The sequence below is a fragment of the Bos taurus genome, chromosome 6 (assembly GCF_002263795.3).
Source record: "Bos taurus isolate L1 Dominette 01449 registration number 42190680 breed Hereford chromosome 6, ARS-UCD2.0, whole genome shotgun sequence".
Lineage (NCBI taxonomy): Eukaryota > Metazoa > Chordata > Mammalia > Artiodactyla > Bovidae > Bos > Bos taurus.
The window spans coordinates 53,098,962-53,114,905 of record NC_037333.1 but is presented as its reverse complement, the minus strand read 5'-3'; the positions used below and the strand labels follow the sequence as shown (position 1 = coordinate 53,114,905).

The 15,944-nt window shown below is 35.9% G+C and overlaps 1 non-coding gene across 1 annotated transcript; it reads right to left on the bottom strand.

The window, feature by feature from the left end:
- Window positions 1-14,212: 14,212 nt before the first annotated feature.
- LOC112447188 (small Cajal body-specific RNA 18) lies at window positions 14,213-14,295 on the bottom strand. The gene has a single exon (XR_003035294.1). It is a non-coding gene; the product is annotated as a small Cajal body-specific RNA 18 (non-coding RNA).
- Between the last annotated feature and the right edge of the window lie 1,649 nt (window positions 14,296-15,944).

Here is a 15,944-nt window from a genome sequence, read left to right as displayed (position 1 = left end):
CAGGACAATTAGCACTACAGTTCTCAAAAACATAAGATAATAGAACAATACAAAAATTATTGTAAATTATATCTTATCTTATGACTTTAATCATCATCACTAGTACAGTCTGTTCTATATGACTACCACCTTTTATCTCAATTTTAGAAATAAAACTTAAATCATGCTACTGAATTTGCCACTGTTAACTGTGAAGTGTTTTCACATAGTAGGCCAAGGGAACATGCCAAAATTCAAGTCATTTAGACTATGCCAAAGCCTTTGACTGTGTGGATCACAATAAACTGTGGAAATTTTGTAAAAAGATGGGAATACCAGACCACGTGACCTGCCTCCTGAGAAATCTGTATGCAGGTCAGGAAGCAACAAACTGGACATGGAACAATAGACTGGTTCCAAATAGGAAAAGGAATACATCAAGGTTGTATATTGTCACCCTGCTTATTTAACTTACATGCAGAGTACATCATAAGAAATGTTGGGCTGGAGGAAGCACAAGCTGAAATCAAGATTGCTGGGAGAAATATCAATAACCTCAGATATGCAGATGACACCACACCACCCTTATGGCAGAAAGTGAAGAAGAACTAAAGAGCCTTTTGATGAAAGTGGTGAGTGAGAAAGTTGGCTTAATGCTCAACATTCAGAAAACTGAGATCATCTAGTCCCATCACTTCATGGCAGATAGATGGGGAAACAGTAGAAACAGTAGCTGACTTTATTTTTCTGGGCTCCAAAATCACTGCAGATGGTGACTGCAGCCATGAAATTAAAAGACGCTTACTCCTTGGAAGGAAAGTTATGACCAACCTAGACAGCATATTAAAAAGCTGAGACATCACTTTGCCAACAAAGGTCTGTCTAGTCAAGGCTATGGTTTTTCCAGTGGTCATGTATGGATGTGAGAGTTGGACTGTGAAGAAGGCTGAGCGCCCAAGAATTGATGCTTGAACTGTGGTGTTGGAGAAGACTCTTTAGAGTCCCTTGGACTGCAAGGAGATCCAACCAGTCCATCCTAAAGGAGATCAGTCCTGGGTGTTCATTGGAAGGACTGATGTTGAAGCTGAAACTCCAATACTTTGGCCACATGATGCAAAGAGCTGACTCATTTGAAAAGACCCTGATGCTGGGAAAAATTGAGGGCAGGAGGAGAAGAGGACGACAGAGGATGAGACGGTTGGATAGCATCACTGACTCAATGGACATGGGTTTAGGTGGACTCCGGGATTTGGTGATGAACAGGGAGGCCTGGCGTGCTGCGGTTTATGGTGTCGCAAAGAGTCGGACATGACTGAGTGATTGAACTGAACTGACTGAGCCCCTTTGCTCAGAACCTCTCAGTTTTCCAGTTCACAAACAGTAAAACACAAAATCTTTATACTGACTCAAGATGTCCAAGACGATATGTCCCACATCTTCTGCTTGCCTGATCTTATCTCCTGTTTGTCTTCCCTTCACTTGCATCCTTCAAGCCACCTTGGCCTGCTTGCTGTTCCTTATTTGTATCCCTCAGAGGACAGAATCTCTCTTAATTCCAAGTGTTTACTTAAACATTCTCTTCTAGGTCAGGATTTTGTTGCTATCCTTTCCAAAACTATAACCCAACTCTCAACTCTTTCCTTCTCTATTGAGATTTAATAATTTTCTCCCAATATGTATCACTATTTAACACTATATTATATACTTATTTATTTTTCTTATTTTCTGCCACCCAGAATTTAAATTTAATAAAGGCAGAGTTTTTTTTTTTTTTCCTTCCCAACTGTCTGCTGTTTGGGAGCACCAAGACAAAACCTAAAATAACTTTTGTTCAATGTACTCAACAAATTCACATGGAAACTCTATGCAAAAATGTGTAAACATACAAACCATTAAACATAGTCATAACACAGATATAATAGCAATATAAAATAGCAACATTTTATATAATAAAGAATAAAAATAAATATGTAAAAGCAAAATTAAAAAAGTTAAGGATCTTGAGATGGAGATATTGTCCTGGACTATCTGGGTAGGCTCAATATAATAACAAGGGTTCTTATAAGCGAAAGAGGGAAACAGAAGCATTAGAGTAGTACATGTGATGATGCAAACTGAGGCCCAGAAGACACAATTGCTGGCTGGAAGGGGGCCACAAGCCAAGGGAATCCATCAGCCTCAAGAACCTGGAAATGACAAGGGAGTAGATTTTCTCCCTAAAGTCTCTAGAAGGAACACAGCTCTGCTAACATGTTGATTTTGACCCACTGAGACTTATTTTGGACTCATGAACTCCAGAAGTGTAAGATAATAAATTGGTATTGTTTTAAACCACTAAGCTTAGGGTAATTTTTAATAGAATCAGGGCTTTCCAAGTGGTGGGCTTCCCTGATAGCTCAGTTGGTAAAGAATCTGCCTACAATGCAGGGGACCCCAGTGTGATTCCTGGGTGAGGAAGATCTGCTGGAGACAGGATAGGCTACCCACTCCAGTATTCTTGGGCTTCCCTGGTGACTCAGTTGGTAAAGAATCTGCCTGCAATGCATGAGAACTCGGTTCAATCCCTGGGTTGGGAAGATCCCCTGGAGAAGGGAAAGGCTACCCACTCCAGTATACTGGCCTGGAGAATTCCATGGACTGTGTAGTCCATAGGGTCACAGAGTTGGACACGACTGAGTAACTTTCAGTTTTTCACTTTTCCCAAGTGGTGCAGTGGTAAAGAATCTGCCAATGCAGGAGATGCAAGAGATAGGGGTTTTGATCCCTAGGTCAAGAAGATATCCTGGAATAGAAAATATTAACCCCCTTCGGTATTTTTGCCTGGAAAATCCTATACAGAGAGGATTCTGGTGGACTACAGTCCATGAGGGTCACAAAGAGTCTGACATGACTGAGCAACTGACCACACACATACATAACAGAAGCAATAGGAAAATTAAAATAGTATACAGTTAAAAGACAGTGTAAGTCAGCGGAAATGGGATGAGGTATTCAATATATTAAACATTTCTTTGTGAAGAGCAACTTGTCAGAATTTTTTTTAATTTAATTATCATAAAATATATGTATCTTATATAAAGATGTATACGTATCTTATATAAAGATGTATATAAAGCATCTGTATGTCAAAAGCCACTTTTTAGAAACATATGCTGCTAAGTTGCTTCAGTCGTGTCCAACTCTGTGCGACCCCATAGACGGCAGCCCACCAGGCTCCCCCGTCCCTGGGATTCTCCAGGCAAGAACAGTGGAGTGGGTTGCCATTTCCTTCTCCAATGCATGGAAGTGAAAAGTTAAAGTGAAGTCGCTCAGTCGTGTCCGACTCTTCGCGACCCCATGGACTGCAGCCCACCAGGCTCCCCCATCCATGGGATTTTCCAGGCAAGAGTACTGGAGTGGGGTACATATACAAAACCTCAAATGAGCTGAAATAAAATATGTAAGTAAAATTAAAAAATGATTATTTTTCACACTTTAAAAATGCCAATAAAATTGAACCAAAAAATATGAATAGGCCATTTTCAGTTAAAAAATTGCCAATAAACATAAAAAGTTGTTCAAACTCAAAACTAATCAGGAAAGTCAACTTTAAAGCTATGACAAAATAATTAATACTCCATGATATTAAGTTGATAGGTATTATTGCTTCAACTGAACCAAACTTGTTTTCATAGGATAAACCACCTGATTGTGATGTATTATCCTGTTAAAATTGTTTTTCCATATCATTTTTGACACCTATATTTCTACTTTATGCTGTGGTCAAAATACACTAGGAAGTAATTTTTTGCTTTGTTTTTGGTTGAGACTATTGTGCACAATTCCTGATTCTATGCCTATGTAGCATTTTAAATTGTATATCAGAAATGTATAGACTTTGGACACTGTAATTATTATAAAGACTCCAAACTCTGTCTTGCTTGTGTGTCTCAAAAAGGCTTTGTTTTGTTGGGGCAGGTCTAAAAGTAGTTCTTCTCTAGGGTGTGGTTTTCCCTCCTAAGACAAGACTTTGTGTCACAGCTGAATTTCAAGACTGTTAACAAGATCTCTATTCTCTGGCTGAGCTATAATTCCAATAATGTCTAGAAATGCTTTATCACTCTCAGTCTAATACTAGCCAGCCTTTGCTAAGAACTGCAAGCACTAAGCCCAGACTTCAGGTAAGAAATGGCAGAGAACTCTCCACTCCCACATAATTCTTTCTGTGACAACCATTCTGTCCAGTGTCAGACTTCTCAGAGCAGCCATGAAACCTGATCTCTGCCTCCTTTGGTCAGTGGACCTATCTTTTGCTGTTGTACTCTAGCTCACTGCACTGAAGTCAGGAAATATTCCCAGAAGCAGGTAAATTTAGATTTTATTTCATGAGATTTCTTTGTTTCAGGGATCATGGTCCTATTCTGCCTTTGTCCAATGACAAAAAACACTTGCCTATATATTTCTTCAAGTATTATAGTTGTTAATGGCAGTGAGATTATGTCTGTGCCAGAATTTGCTAGAAGCCAATTTATTCATTTTTGAAAATATTTTCTGTAAATTGTAAACAAATATTTATTTATATCTACCATGATAAAGCTGAGTATTAAGCATATGGAGACATAGTGGTGAACAGCACAGATGTGCTTCCTGTCCTAATATAATTTGCCAACTAGTAAATTCAACACAATTATAAAAATAGATTCATATAAATTTATTTTCAATGAATTATTTTGTCATTCACTGAGGAATAGTATCAGTGGTTTATATGATTATCTTTCAATCCTTGAAGCAAATGATCAATGCCAAATATTTACCTGTCAAATTCCCCATCTAACAAAAGCACTTAAAAGAAATAAGTCCAGAAAGATGTGTTATTTTTCAATTAGGCAATTTATATATATATACATATGCTGTTTTTCTAAACGGCTTTTAGTAACATATAAGCAAATGGAGAACACACAAATATAATGAAAATTCATTTTTCAAACTATTTTCTATTCCACCATAAATAATCAACACCAATATTGATAATCACATACACAACCTCTTAAAAATGTTGTATTTACTTAAACCCATAGCCTTTGTTCAGGAATGAAAGTTTCATCTCATGAGCCAGGCATACTGTTTATTTCACTGAATGGAAGACTTATGGGCATCTCAGTGAAAGGAAAAATATTCAATGCAGTGCAGGAGAAATTAATCATAAACATGATTTCTATATAAAGTGTTCCTATAGGAAATCTTGTAAGACTTGTGACTTTTAAAAAACAATATACTTATTTCATCTAGGGAACAAAATCAAGATTAATTGAATGGGAATATCCAACTTTAGGACTGTAACAGAATCGTGACTTAATTAAAATCAAATTCTCATGGTGTCCTTCAAGTGACACATAAAGAAATATCAGTAGAGAAGAGTTTAAAATTAATTAAACATCACAGTGAATAATAAATCACATATGCCTGTAGTAAAATAAGCTGCAGGTTAAGTTAAATAAGAAGAAATCAGCGATTTTGCAAATCTATGGATAAAACAAACATTTGGTATTTGCTATATACCATGGGAATATTTTTATTAAAACATACACAATTGTTTCTTTTTAATTCAAGCCTAATTATTTTACTAATGGGTCTAGAAACTTTATATTCCAGCATTAGCCTTAATTATCTCTATATTTTACACTGAGGAAAACTTGAGGCAAAAGGGATTAGACAATATCCAAAGTCATATTACAATCTTATTTCTGAGTCTTGGTCTGACACAAGGTTATGTGGCTAAATGTGAATGTCCTTCACAGTTTCCAATAATAGAATCTAATTAAGCAGCTTAATCAATGTTTGACCTTGTGAAAAATAGCTGTTTTACTTACCAGCTACATGAAATCTAGCAAGTTGGTTAATCTTTCTGTATTTTGTTTTCCTCATCAATACAAACTGAATAATGTATTTACATTAAAGGATTAATGAACTTATAAAACAAGATAAATAATTAAAATATCTTATGTGTTTCTGTAGTTGATCAATATCATCTCTACTACTCTTCTTTCTTTGTGAGATGGCTCTATTTTGTGAAAAATAAGACATTTGAACTAGAACCCTTCTGTCTCTTTCTCAATCTCTTTCTTTTTTTCCTCTCTGATAACTTCCCCTACCCAAACACATACCACACCATCACAGACAATATATTTAGATATATTTGGATGTATTTCATATCTAACCTCATTTTTTATGACAAGCCTAAAGATCTACACTGCTGCCTGGGCTTATAATGAGCCAGTGATTTCAACATAGACAAGTTTTTGGCTACAGTCCTTCTTGGCATTCAAATGTCATTTTTGAAACTCCAAAGAGTTTTTATCCTATTGGCTTGGCAACTTCTGAAAGGGAACCCTCTGCTTTATCCAGTCATTTTAGTCCTTATACCTGGAACTCAATTTCATCTGTGCATCCCTTGTTTTCCATACCTGTAATATTCACCTACTTCTACTCAAAGGCATTCAACTCTAGCTTGCCTCAGAATCCAGCTCCAATTCTATTTTGATTGACTGCTAGTACCTACTGATAGAGATGTTCATTTAGACATATTCTGATTATGCCCTACTTCTTTAGGACCGAAGTATATAATTCCCTTGAAATTAGTCTATGAGTTAGTCTTTTAGTCTCAAGCAACGAAAATTAAACTCTACTTAATTTTAGTAAAAAAATAACTTATTGGAAAGCATATAGGATTTATTGCATAGGTTTCTAACTTGGAAACAGTTTAGAAAACAGAACGTGCACTGCCTGACTTCCTTTCTAGTATAAATGCAGCAGCAGTACTTCCTAGTTCTCTTTTTTTTTTTTTTTTTCAAACTCTAGGCTAAAAAAGTCAGTATTCTGGGAATAGGGCAGGGGTATAGGGTGTGGGACTAGATTAATTTAGTTGAAAGATTACTTCCCTCTATTTCTCTATAGGATCCTGTACCAGGATTATGAGAAGACATTGTGGGTCAATGTAGCCTCCAGATCCTTCCGGATTTCTGAAAGAGTAGAGTACAGCCACCAAGTTTGCATACAATTCTGGGGAGAAAATTACATCCCTCCAATTCCATATGCTGTTAGGAAAAGGAAACTCATGCCAAGTACCGAAAAGAAAATACCTACTAAATGTAAGAAACAGACTCTTCCTGTTTCACTTATTGAGTATTTCATCTGTGCTATAATCTGAATGAAATTCCTTCTCTGCACTGTTATTGATGAATCCACTATTTAATATTAAGTTCATGGAAAGTGGTATGCTAAGGGAATCCAGAAGAGAGATCTTAAAATATGCAGGGGAACCAAGCGAGACTTTTTGGTGTTATAATTCTAAAGGAATTATTATGTAACACTCAATCAGTTTATTCTTAATGTCAATGGACCTATTTATTTGAAAAGTGTTGATTAGAACGCTTATAATTTGTTCAGTTCACATCAACCTAGGTTAGAGTCAGCTCAGTAGGCCTTAAGATCTTACTAATCTAAGAAGATACATTTAATTCTGCCACATCAATTTGTCTACTGCTACCAATACTCACATGAGCTAACTCATACTAACTACTTATTATGAGAGGTGAAATATTTCAATTTATATTTAATGCCAAATACTTCACATGAATATTATATGCCATAACCTCTAGCCAACTCCAGACAATTCTAAGAAATTCTCTTCTCTTTTTTCTTTACCAAGAATTATCTTACCTACTGAATCACTTTCAGTGATGGAGATAAGCTGAATAATGGCCATGACAATATGTCTAAGTTTTAATGCCCAGAAACTGTGAATGTGGTGCCTTAGCGGGCAAAAGAGACTTTGTGGATATAATTGAGTTAAGGATCTTGAGAAAAAATTTGAGAGAAGGAGTTGTGATGAAGAATACAGAGGGCAAATTGGAGATACTATGCTACTAGTTTTGAAGGAAGAAGAAAAGGCTAGGATCCAAGGAATGCAAGGGATACACCTCTAAAAGCTGGAGAATATGAGCAAATGGATTTTCCTTTAGACTTCAGAAAGAACCAGGCCTGGTTTAACCCTGTGAGACTCATTTCAGACTTCTGACCTCCACAACTATGAGTCATTTTTGGCTACTTAATTGTAGCAATTCATTATAGGAGCAATAGAAAACTGATGTAGTACTCAAGCATGCTATTATCAATTCATATTTAAGAACAAGCACATAAGTAAACGACTTCCCTGGTAGCTCAGACAGTAAAAGAATCTGCCTGTGATGGAAGAGACCTAGGTTCAATTCCTGGGTCAGGAAGATCTGCTCTCAGGGCTTCCCTGCTGGCTCAGATGGTAAAGAATCTGCGTGCAATGCAGGAGACCCACGTTTGATCCCTGGGTTGGGAAGATCCCCTAGAGAAGGGAATGGTTACCCACTCTAGTATTCTTGACTGAAGAATTCCATGAACAAAGGAGACTTGTTGGCTACAATCCATGGGGTCTCAAAGAGTCAGACACATGTGAGTTACTAACACTTTCACTTCACATCACGTCATATAAGCAAAAGGCTTATGTAGCCTAATTTCCCCCTACTATCTACCACCCAATTTCTATTGTTCTTAATGCCAGCTATAGCAGGAACTTCTCAAAAAATTATTACTTTCTGTCTTCAATTTATCTCCTCCCATTCACTTTTTTTTTAAATTGAAGAACAGAAGATATAGAGCACAATGATTCAGTTATAACCATTTACATTCACATATATACTCTTTTTTTTATTTTTTAAGATTCTTTTCCCTATAAGTTAGGGCTTACTGGTAGCTCAGATGGTAAAGTGTCTGCCTACAACGCAGGAGACCCAGGTTCGATCCCTGTGTCGGGAAGATCCCCTGGAGAAGGAAATAGCAACCCACTCCAATACTCATGCCTGGAAAATCCCATGGACTGAGGAGTCTGGTGGGCTACAGTCCATGGGGTCACAAAAGAGTAGGACATGACTTAGGAACTAAACAACAAAATATTCCATTGGTAAAAAATATACATATATACATGCCTATCTTCTTTATCCATTCATCTGTTGATGAGCATTTAACTTGCTTCCATGTCTTGGCTAAGTTAAATAAGTGCTGCAGTAAACACTGGGCATCCCTGGTGACTCAGTTGGTAAGGAACCTGCCTACAATTCAGGAGACCTGGGTTGGTCAGGAATATCCCCTGGAGAAGGAAATGGCTACCCACTGCATATGTTTTTTTGAATGATTTTTCACTTCCACTACTCTGGGTCATCATCATTGGTTTGCTGCTGCTGCTAAGTCACTTCAGTCATGTCCGATTCTGTGCAACCCCATGGATAGCAGCCCACCAGGCTCCTCTGTCCAAGGAATTCTCTAGGCAACAGTACTGGAGGGGGTTGCCATTTCCTTCTCATCATTGGTTTCAGTTCAGTTCAGTTCAGTTGTTCAGTCTTGTCCGACTCTTTGCGACCCATGAATCGCAGCACACTAGGCCTCCCTGTCCATCACAAACTCCATGAGTTCATTCAAACTCATGTCCATCGAGTCGGTCATGCCATCCAGCCATCTCATCCTCTGTCATCCCCTTCTCCTCCTGCTCTCAGTCTTTCCCAGAATCAGGGTCTTTTCAAATGAGTCAGCTCTTTGCATCATGTGGTCAAAGTATTGGAGTTTCAGCTTCAGCATCATTCCTTCCAAAGAACACCCAGGACTGATATCCTTTAGAATGCACTGGTTGGATCTCCTTGCAGTCCAAGGAACTCTCAAGAGTCTTCTCCAATACCACAGTTCAAAAGCATCAATTCTTCAGTGCTCAGCTTTCTTCACAGTCCAACTCTCACATCCATACATGACCACTGGAAAAACCATAGCCTTGACTAGACAGACCTTTGTTGGCAAAGTAATGTCTCGGCTTTTTAATATGCTATCTAGGTTGGTCATACCTTTCCTTCCAAGGAGTAAGCATCTTTTAATTTCATGGCTGCAATCACCATCTGTATGAGGTGATTGACCATCACCATCTGAATGTTGAGCTGTAAGCCAACTTTTTCACTATCTTTCACTTTCATCAAGAGGCTCTTTAGTTCTTCTTCACTTTCTGTCGTAAGAGTGATGCCATCTGCATATCTGAAGTTATTGGTATTTCTCCGAGCAATCTTGATTCCAGCTTGTGCTTTTTCCAGCCCAGTGCTTCTCATGATGTACTCTGCATATAAGTTAAATAAGCAGGGTGACAATATACAGCCTTGATGTATTCATTTTCCTATTTGGAACCAGTCTGTTGTTCCACGTCCAGTTCTAACTCTTGCTTCCTGACCTGCATACAGATTTCTTATGAGGCAGGTCAGGTGGTTTGGTATTCCCATCTTTTAAGAATTTTCCACAATTTATTGTGATCCACACAGTCAAAGGCTTTTGCATAATCAATAAAGCAGAAATAGATATTTTTCTGGAACACTCTAGCTTTTTTGATGAACCAGCGGATGTTGGCAACTTGATTTCTGGTTCCTCTGCCTTTTCTAAAACCAGCTTGAACATCTGGAAGTTCATTGAACTTCTCTATATACTTTCCCTCAATTTGATGATTATTTTATGTAATACTGGCTTCAGAGTTTACCTACGTCTATGACACATGACTTTATGACTCTCCTCAGATTCCAGCACTTATCTGCCCTTTAGATTCCAGCTTCATTTATATAATTTCCTGCTTAAATCTAGAGCAGTTATCTCAGATTTAATATGTATTAATCTGAACTGATCTTCCTGTTCCCTAAGTGGACCTCCCTGTAGCCCTCCTGGTATATTGAAAACATATCTAACCAATCCCCTGCTCAGGCCAAAGATCTTAAATTACCCTTATGTCTTCTGGGTCTCTCACTTCTGATAGAATACCACTTCTCAGTCCTTTATCACCTTTGTTCAATTCATCAACTTTTCTCTCCATTATTGTTTGTAAAAACTGGCCTTTCCATCTCTACTCTTTGTCGCTATAATTTATCCTCAGCAGCAGGAACCTTGGGTCTCACATTCTGTAATGCCTTCCCTCTTCTGTCAGCGTAAAAGTCAGAGTAGACACAAAGTGCCCAAAATGTGCTTTGGTTCCTATATCCTTATTTCTCTGAGCTCATCTCCTACTATGCCTCTACTTATTCTAATTCAGCCCCACTGATCTCCTTGGCTTTTGTTGAGCACACAGCATGCTTCTGCATTAGGGACTTTGTTCAGACTGTCAGTTTTTCTTCCTGGAATAATACCCTCATAATATCTACATTGCTAAATTTCTTACCTCTTTCAAATCTTTTGTCAGATCTTACCTTGTTAATAATTTTTATCCTGGCCATGGTATTTTATACTGCTATCTGCTCCCTTAGTTTCCACATAGGCAGCCTTTACTAAAATGTTGTATTAAATACTGCAAACATACAGAAACAAATCTTACCGAGGAGGTTGTTACCTTAGAGAAAAATTATAATTCAATTAATTGAAACATATACCAAAAGTATGGTAATTGTGAAATGCTACAGAGTTATCTAACCTGGAAAGCTCTTCATAAAAACTTAAGCAGATTCATAGGAGTGACTTAACTCATTCATTACTCAGAAGGAAAAGACACTCATGCAAGGCACAAAAAAATAAGAACATTTCCATAATGGAAATTTTCCATTTAAATCAGTAATGTAGAGCAAGGTTCAAAAACTAAAATTAGCTAGTAGGTAAGAGAATCAATTATTTTCATATCTATGTAATTTCAGAAAGGCATCTAGTTACAATTTATGAAACACAGCATCATTAAAATTCAAAATATTTTTATGATAATGTTGATTTAGGTTATCTATATTATACACACACACATAAAGATAATCATATATTCATTTCCAATTTAGGTATTGAACACTAAATACATGAATAGTTCAGCTATGTATCTATTTTGAAAAATTCATTACAAACTATCAAGTAAGTAATAACCCTCTTAAACTGCCTGCAATTAGACATTTACACAATAATCTATGATGACTCCACTGAAGTCTTTACATAGGATAGAGTACCAATGCCATGTGTCAGTGATTAGGTATTTGCATAATAGTATATAACAGCTCTGGAGAAACCATCACAATCAACCAAATAAATCAGATTTTTAAAATCCATGATTTACTGTTTACTAAATTTTGTCAACTCTTGTAAATACACATAATAAGCATACTTATCTTTTCTCTTTTGATGTTAAGGGCTGTGAAACAGTGCCAAATGTCCAGATCAAAACTTTATTCCCAAATCCCTGCTTCCTCTTACAAAAATACACCTTGAGACAATTATATAAATTTACTTTCCCCATGTCTTCATTACCCATTATTGTATTTAACACTCTGCAGACATTTCTTCATGCCTATTGGTCCACTGAACCCAGTCTATCTTCTCTTGTAAAATCCAATGCTTATTCTTAGTTCTAATCTTACTTAAACTATCAGCAGTTAGCACATTTGATTTCTTTGATTCATTTCATAACTGCTCCTTTATGATTACATACCCTTCTAAGCTACTGTATCTCATTCCAAATACCATTTGCAGACTTGTCCTCTTACTTTTGACTGTGTTGCAAAGCACTGGGGTTAACTGTAAGCTCTTCTCTGTATCTTATTCAATCCTTTGAAATCAAATACCATTTATACTTTTGTAATCAAAAATTTTAATGTGTGAGTCCCAGATGTATATAATAAGTGCTTACATTAAATCTCCCTGTGAATGTTTATTGCATATTGAGCTACAGGAGTTAGGGATAATTTTCTGCCACAAAGAAGACTAGTAAGAGAAGATGAGCTCTGGAAACTATATGAAGGCTCAGTTTGTGACAATAGAAGGATTTGGATTCCTTTTCTTGTGCATTGTGTTAGTAGCTCAGTTGGGTCCAACTCTGAGACCCCATGAACTATAACTCGACAGGATCCTCTATCCACAGGATTTCCCAGGCAAGAATAGTAAAGTGGGTAGCCATTAATTTCCAGAGGATCTTCCTGATCCAGGGATTGAACCTGGGTCTCCTGCATTAAAGGTAGATTCTTTACCATCTGAGCCATCAGGGAATTCTTGCATGTTATGTTCATGTTAAGCCCAACTACCATGACTTCTTGAAACCCTGGGCTGTCTCATTTCTGACACTCACACATGCCCTTCTCTCCAACTTGAAAGTTCTTCTAATCCTCATCTTATCAACTAGGCTTCTAATGACTCTATGTCTTTGAAAGTGAGAGAAGTGTGCAAAGCCTAGAAACCAGTGCTGCTGCAAATATTCAGTGATGCAGAGGTAGTGCGTGTGGAACAGTGAGTGAGGATACTAATGATTTCCTTTAAATTCAGTATATTTCTGTCCTTTTTTAATCTTTCTTTCTTTCTTCCTATTTTTTAGACTTAATTAACATTGACTTAGTAATCAAAAGCAATTCAATTAGATGTATTGTCAAAGCAATTTACTGACATAGTTGAGACATAGGGAATTAATGTTTAGTATTCTAAAGATTGATTCTGATTCTAAGTAAAATTCATCTAGATTAAATACAGAACTCAAATGCTAAAAACATTACCCCTGGGAATCATATTTTCATATTCATAAATTAATCTAAGCTTTGATATATTTGATTTTCTTTGGGCTTTTTCTATTTTTAAGTCTTTGTAAACCTTGAATGGATATTCATATGCAACTACATGATTTAAAAATAATTATAATGTTTTTCTGATTATTCAACTTCTGAGTATATCCATACTTAGGAAATATGTCTTGAATAATTTTCTATGTATTTTCATACATATAGCATTGGTTATCAAAATAGTTTATTAGGCTAAAATTGATGCCCTATTAGATTCAATATGCATAAATCCCTAATGATTTAATGACATTCACTTATTAACTGCCTAGAAAAATTGCAGATATTTTTAAAAGGTAATGACATACATATGGAACTTAGTTAAAATTCATTAAAATGATTATAGATAATTGTAAGACCTTTTATCATATGGTGATAAAAACATGTTATTGTTAAAAGGTATAAAATACGTTTGCATTGTACCAAAATGTTGCAGTAAAAATGTATTATCACATTTCCTCAAGGTTATTATTATCTAAAATGCTGAAGTTATTTTGCATTTAACATGTATATATGTCTGTGTGCATATGTATATATATATATATATATGTTATAGCAGACACATATATATATTTCACAGACATATATAGTTAAATAGTCAATTACATTTTATTTTATTTTTTTTATTTATTTTTTTTTTTCGGTCTCAGTCCGTTCTCAGAACACGCTCCATCACCTAGTTCCCAGAACTCAGATTGCGCAGTGGTCACGTCATCATCGACCGTCAATTACATTTTATAAAGATCTTAAATATATATATTTTCTATTCACCTAAATATTTGCATTTCCAGAGCTCAGCCTACTTTTACGTAGACCAAGACTGCTATTTAATATCACTTTTCATCTTCCTGAAGAAACATTTTTTAATTTCCTGTTGTATGTTTGCTGATGATAAATTCTCTTAACTCGTGTTTATCTAAAAAACAAAGAGCCTCTTCCAGCATGTATAAGGCTTTTTCCTATTGGATTCCAGATTAAATAGTTTCTGATGAGAAGTGTGCTATCATTCATACATATCTTTGTTCCTTTGTACATTATGTGTCTTTTTGGGGGGCTGTATTTTGGATTTTCTTCTCTTAATTGGTTTATTAGCAATAGGATTACAATATTCCTGGATTTTTTTAATGAGTTTTTGGCTTTAAATATGTAGAATAAAATTTTAGAATGCATGCTACCCAATTTCAAGACTTACTTTAAAGTTATAGGTGAGTCTAACCCTCATGCGAAGAGTTGACTCATTGGAAAAGACTCTGATGCTGGGAGGGACTGGGGACAGGAGGAGAAGGGGACGACAGAGGATGAGATGGCTGGATGGCTTCACCTACTCAATGGACATGAGTTTGAGTGAACTCCGGGAGTTGGTGATGGATAGGGAGGCCTGGTGTGCTGTGATTCATGGGGTGGCAAAGAGTCGGACATGACTGAGTGACTAAACTGAACTGAAACAGGCATTGTGCTAATAAGGACCAACTGTGTAGCACAGAGAACTCTACTCAATACTTTGTAATGGCCTATATGGGGAACAAATCTTAAAAAATGGATATATGTGTGTATATAATGGATTTACTTTGCTGTACACCTGAAACACAATATTGTAAATCAACTATATGCCAATGAAAATTTAAAAATTATAAAAATATAGTACTAGGAAAAAAGATAGATACATAGGTCAGTAGGACAGGAAAGAAAGCCAAAAGTAGACCCCCACACACATATAGTTAATTTAATATCAACAATGTTGGGAGAAGAACAGCCTTTTCAACAATTGGTGCTGAAAAATTAGGAATATTAATAGGCAGAATAACAAACTTCAATTCATAACTCATATTATTATATTATTATATATTGAATTATAGATTCAATATATAGAATTATATATGTGAATTATAGATTCAAGTGAAAATCTAAAACTATGTGACTTCTTGAGGAAACATATGAAAATATCTTTTCAACTTTGGGTTATTCAAACATTTATATAGCCTGACACCATAATCATGAGCCATAAAAGAGAAAATGTTGACAAACTGAAATTCATCAAGATTTAAAAATTTATGCTCTTCAAATGATACTGTTAAAATGATGAAAATAGAAGATACATGGTGAGAGAAAAAAATTGCATAATAAAACCTAGTAAAGGACTTATATATAGATTATAAGTTATCTGCATATGCTTATTCACTCAATAATAAGCAAAGTTAAATAAAAATGGACAAAGTATTAAACAGTTGCCTTCACAAAAAGTATATATAGATAGCAGGAAAGAACTTGAAAGCATAGTTTCTAAGCTAAATAATTAGTCATTAGAGAAATAAATATTCAAACTAAAATTAGATGCATACCTATTCGCTAGTCAGGAAAAAAAATGTACTACAG